General features: G+C 35.3%; 1 non-coding gene across 1 annotated transcript; it reads right to left on the reverse strand.

Moving 5' to 3' along the window:
* Positions 1 to 3,726: 3,726 nt before the first annotated feature.
* On the reverse strand, positions 3,727 to 3,833 carry LOC112780798 (small nucleolar RNA R71). Its single transcript, XR_003191613.1, has one exon. It is a non-coding gene; the product is annotated as a small nucleolar RNA R71 (small nucleolar RNA).
* Between the last annotated feature and the right edge of the window lie 1,987 nt (positions 3,834 to 5,820).

A 5,820-nucleotide genomic window follows, 5' to 3' on the forward strand; every position in this document is an offset into this window, starting at 1 on the left:
TCAAGCCGACAATCTCCGTGGGATCGACCCTTACTCATGTAAGGTATTACTTGGACAACCTAGTGCACTTGCTGGTTAGTTGTGCAGTGTTGTGAAAAGTGTGATCACAATTTCGTGCACCAAGTTTTTGGCGCCGTTGCCGGGGATTGTTCGAGTTTGGACAACTAACGGTTCATCTTGTTGCTTAGATTAGGTAATTTTATTTTATGTTTAAGCTTTTTATTTTTTATTTTCGAAAAAAAATATTTAGTTTTCGAAAAATTCATAAAAATTTTGAAAAAATATGTTCTTCAGAATTTTTAAGAATGAATTCTAGAGCTTCATGAGATATATTGAAGCCTGGATGGCTGTTAAGCCATGTCTAATCTTTTGGAACGAGGTTTCTACTTTTCATTGTAGAAAGGACATGTCTGTAATTGTTACGCTAAAGCTTGGCTGGCCATTTGGCCATGTCTAATTCTTTTGGACCAAAGCTTTAGACTAACATTGCACGAATCCTGGAATTCTTATTAAAAATTTTGAATTTCTTTATTTTTTTCCAAAATATTTTCGAAAAATACAAAAAATTTAATAAAATCATAAAACCAAAAAAATTTTGTGTTTCTTGTTTGAGTCTTATGTCAAATTTTAAGTTTGGTGTCAACTGCATATTTTTACTTTTTCTTGAATTTTCGAAAATATATGCATTGTGTTCTTCTTTGATCTTCAAGTTGTTCTTGATGATTCTCTTTGTTTAATCTTGTAATTTTCTTGTTTTGTGTCTTTTCTTGTTTTTCACATGCATTTTTGAATTATTAGTGTCTAAACATTAAAAATTTTTAAGTTTGGTGTCTTACATGTCTTCTTCTTCTTAAAAATTTTCAAAAATATGTTCTTGATGTTCATCATGATCTTCAAATTATTCTTGGTGTTCATCTTGACATTCAAAGTATTCTTGCATGCATTAGTTGTTTTGATCTTAATTTCTTATGTTTTGTGTCTTTTTGTTGTTTTTCTCTCTCTTCATTAATTCAAAAATAAAAAATAATATCTTTCCCTTATTTTACTCATAAATTTCAAAATTTTGGGTTGATTTAGTCAAATTTTTTTTAAAATTTAGTTGTTTCTTGTTAGTCAAGTCAAAATTTCAATTTAAAAACTTTATCTTTTCAAATCTTTTTCAAAAATCAAATCTTTTTCATTTTTCTTTTTAACATTTTCGAATTTCTTAAATAAAATTGTCAAAATATTTTTCTTAATTATATTTCATATCTTCGAAAATTATTGCTAACATTTAATGTTTTGATTCAAAAATTTCAAGTTTGTTACTTTCCTGTTAAGAAAGGTTCAATCTTTAAATTCTAGAATCATATCTTTTAGTTTCTTGTTAGTCAAGTCATCAACTTTGATTTTCAAAATCAAATCTTTTCAAATTTCTTTTTCAAATCTTTTTTAAAATAAATTTCAATCATATCTTTTTCAAAAATTAAATTCAAAATCTTTTTCTAACTTCTTATCTTTTTAAAATTTATTTTCAAATATTTTTCAATTAACCACTTGACTTGTTTGTTTTAATTTTAAAAAGTTTACTATTTCTTATCTTTTTCAAAAGCACCTAACTACTTTTCTCTCTCTCTAATTTTCGAAAACTACTACCCCCTTTTTCAAAATTCTTTTTAATTAACTAATTGTTTTAAATTCTAATTTTTATTTTATCTCTTTTCTTAAATTTCGAATTCTAACTTAATTAATTAAATAAAAACAAAAATATTTTTCTTTTCTTTTTAATTAATATTCGAATGCTATCTGATAAACCACTATTTTATGGTTTATCTTGTGTTTAATTGAGTGGTTTCATCAAGTCTTCACCCACTTATTCATATGATTTGCATGATTTTATAATCCCTACCTAGTATTGTTTTATGAATGAAAACTTGCTTCCTAGAGATCTTTAATTAGTATATTTTAATTCTCCTGTATACCATTCAACGCCGTGATCTGTGTGTTCAGTGTTTCAGGCTTTATAGGGCAGGAATGGCTTAGAAAATGGAGAGGAAGCTTGCAAAAATGGAAGGAACACAAGAAACGAAGGAGATGACCAGCGAGTACGACGCGCGCGCATGGCTCACGCGAGCATGCGGAATGGAGAAAATTGCAGCGACGCGTGCGCGTGCCTGACGCGTATACGTGGACGACGCGTACGCGTGACTTGTGCGATCTGCAGAATTGACAAAAAATGCTGGGGGCAATTTCGGGCCGCGTTTTGACCCAGTTTTCGGCCCATAAACACAGAATAAAGCTAGGGAACATGCAGAGACTAAAAAGACCTTTTTACACAACTTTAGATACATTCTCATTAGGATAGTTTTTAGGTTTTAGATATAAATTTAGAGAGAATCACTCTCCCTCTAGTTTCCTTTTACATTCCTAGTTTATTACTTTTGTTTTCGGATACTGAAGAGTCATTACCTCCGTTGAAGACACTATTCTAGTTTGTTTCCTTACTCTTTTATTTATTTATTTATTCCATATTCTTAATTCTTATTTAAAGTGGTAATTGGATTATTTTCATGGATTGTTAATGCAAAGGATTACTTTTACTTTTAATTAATTTTCAATCCCTATTTTATTTGAATTATTATGTCTTCTTCTTATATTTTAATGAGTGTTTTATTCATGTCAATGGAGTAGACTACATACTTGACATGGGAGTTGATTAAAAGGAGATACTTGAGTTGGAAGGCTTAAGTGCTGATTAAACTGGAAGTTGTTGGCTAGTTCTGTATTTACTAACGCTAGACCTTCCCAAGGGAGAGGACTAGGATTTGCGAATAAGAGTTTGCTCAATCACTTGACTTTCCTTTATTTAGTAAGGGTTAACTAAGTGAAAACAACAACCTTTTTAATACTACACTTAAGAGACCCCAACAAGGATAGAACTTCCAATTAATCATTCCCCAGTCAAGGCTTTTTATCTAGAATATTAATAATCATTATTAGTTTTTATTGCTTTAATTTATAAATTTTTAATAGCTCATTATCCAAACTCAAACTCTCTCGGAAACTCCTAATTAATAAATTAGTACCCTTTCTCGCAACTCGTTGGGAGACGACCTGGGATTCATACTCCCAGTATTTTTATTCTAAATTTTTGTGACACTCTTCTAAATTGGTGAGGCGGATTTTAGCTGGTTAAGAGCTATACTCGCAACGTTGTTCTATTATATTATAATCTCTTAATTGGCCTAACTTCTGCCACGCACCACGTGATTGTTATCGATTCACCAGTCTCATCTGAGGGCAAATCTGAACTGCCATCTGAGAGCGAAACAAGCTCCTTTACTGCTGATTCAGTTAATTCACGTGCAGATAGAATGGCAGCACCTAGGAGGATTACTCTCCAGGAAGCTGGAGCCCCAGATTTTACAATGCAGCCGTATCAAGTGTATCATCCAACTCTGGCTGCAGATTTTGAGCTGAAGACTACACTAATCAACTTAATGCCCAAATTTCATGGCTTACCTACTCAGGAACCTATCAAGCACCTTAGGGATTTTTCAGACATCCTGTTCTACTGTTAGGCGTCAGGGTGCAAATGAAACTTCTATTCTATTAACTGCCTTCCCATTTTCTCTTGAGGGAAAGGCGAGGGAGTGGTACTACTCCCAACCTGAAGCAACTGTTACTAACTGGGATACGCTCAGAAGAGAATTTCTGGAAAAATACTTTCCAGCTGAAGTTATAGACAGACTAAGGAAAGAGATCTCATGCATTGTTCAGGTGAATCAGAAATTCTCTATGAGTACTGGGAGCATTTTAAGAACCTTCTGGATGCATGCCCCCATCACATGATTGACAGGCTAGTATTGATCAGCTATTTCACTCAAGGCATGAAGCCTCGGGATAAAACTACACTAGATGGTGCTAGTAATGGTTCTCTGAAAAAGTATAAGACTGCAGATGAAGCATGGCAACTAATTAGCGACTTAGCTGAGTCCACCAGGAATCACAGGTACAGAATAGCCACTCAAAAGCTATTGCAGAAATTTCTTCTAGTACTGAGACTACTGCTCTTACACAGAGTATATGTGAAATGACCAACTTACTGAAGCAATTACAGTTGAATCAACAACAACAAGCTCAGCCTTCCCCACCACAACAAAGCCAACAGTTAGTTCCCCAAAGAGTATGCGGAATATGTGCTGATTATAGTCATTATACTGATGAATGCCCGCAACTCCAACAAGAAGACAATACGGTGGCAGCAACTTATAACTTCTATGACCGCTCGAATCAAGGATACAATCAACAAGGTGGCAACTACAACCAAGGTGGGAACTATAACCAAGGATGGCAAGACAACTCCAACCAAGGTTGGATGGATAATTCCAACCATGGCTGGAGGGACAAATATAACAGAGGAGGCAGAGACAACAAAAGAAACCAGAGGTGGAATAACAATAACAGACAGCAGAATCAGAACCAACCTTACAGAGCTCCTCACTTAAGGCAATCACAAGGACCCCAGCTAAACCAACAACAAGTACCTCAGATCACTTATCCCACTTCCTCATCAAATGACGAGATGCTTCGTTCTCTTGCACAAGGACAACAAGACATGCAGACTACACCGAACTCTACTCTAAATGGTCTGAATGCCACTTTACAAGCTCTCGCCGCCCGGATAGATTCATTACCTACTTCCACTAACCAACCTTTAAGCTCCAGTGGAATTCCTTCTCAACCCTTACCTAATCCCAAGGGTGGCATCAATACCATCACTTTAAGGTCCAGAACCACACTACCAGAGAAGAATCAGGAGGAGCCAAGCCCAATAGAACACACCCAAATTGAAGACTCAGTGGAAGTGGAAGATGTTGAAGAGGAAGATGAAGTACAAGACAAGGTTGAAGAAGAAACAGCTCAGCCAAGGAATAGAGCACCAAAGAATGTAGAGGCTACAAGTGGCGCCATCCCTATCCTATTCCCACATCTTGCAAGGAAGTCCAGAAAGCAGATGGAACTTGATCCCAAAATGGTAGAAATTTTCAAAAAGGTTGAGGTAACTGTTCCCCTTTTTGATGTTATTCAGCAAGTACCTAAATATGCAAAGTTTCTGAAGGATTTATGCATACACAAAGATAAAATTAATGAGTTAGAAACTATTCCTTTAGGTAGTTCTATATCTACTTTAATGGGAGGTATACCTGAAAAATGTAGTGATCCAGGTCCATGTATGGTAAACTGTACCATTGGAGGTGTAATATTTTCTGATTGCATGTGTGACTTAGGAGCGTGTGTTAGTATAATTCCATTGTCTATATATGATACTTTAAGGCTCCCTCCCTTAAAAAGATCAGTAGCTCGTTTTGTGTTAGCAGATAAAAGCAATATTACAGTAGTTGGAATTGCTGAAGATGTATTAGTGAGCATTAAGGGGCTCACATTTCCCATTGACTTCTATATCCTGGAAATGTCCCCTGATGACTCAGGAAGATCATCATCAATCCTGCTTGCAAGACCATTCCTGAAAACTTCAAAATTCAAGCTGGATGCATTCTCAGGAACTTACTCCTTTGAGATAGATGGCAGAACAGTGAGTTTCAGTTTAAATGAAGCTATGAAGCACCCTCCGGAAGATCATTCTATCTTCCAGTGCGACATCATTGATGAAATTGTAGCTGAACTTCACCAAGAAGAATTAGAAGAGAAGCACATGGAGCAAGGTCCAAGTGTGGGGACACCCTCTGAACATAATAAAGACACTTTACCATTATCACTAGTCCTGGATGATCCAGAGCCTAGCCAAGAGCATAAATTAGAATTGAAGCACCTTCCTCC

The sequence above is a fragment of the Arachis hypogaea genome, chromosome 19 (genome assembly GCF_003086295.3).
Source record: "Arachis hypogaea cultivar Tifrunner chromosome 19, arahy.Tifrunner.gnm2.J5K5, whole genome shotgun sequence".
NCBI lineage: Eukaryota > Viridiplantae > Streptophyta > Magnoliopsida > Fabales > Fabaceae > Arachis > Arachis hypogaea.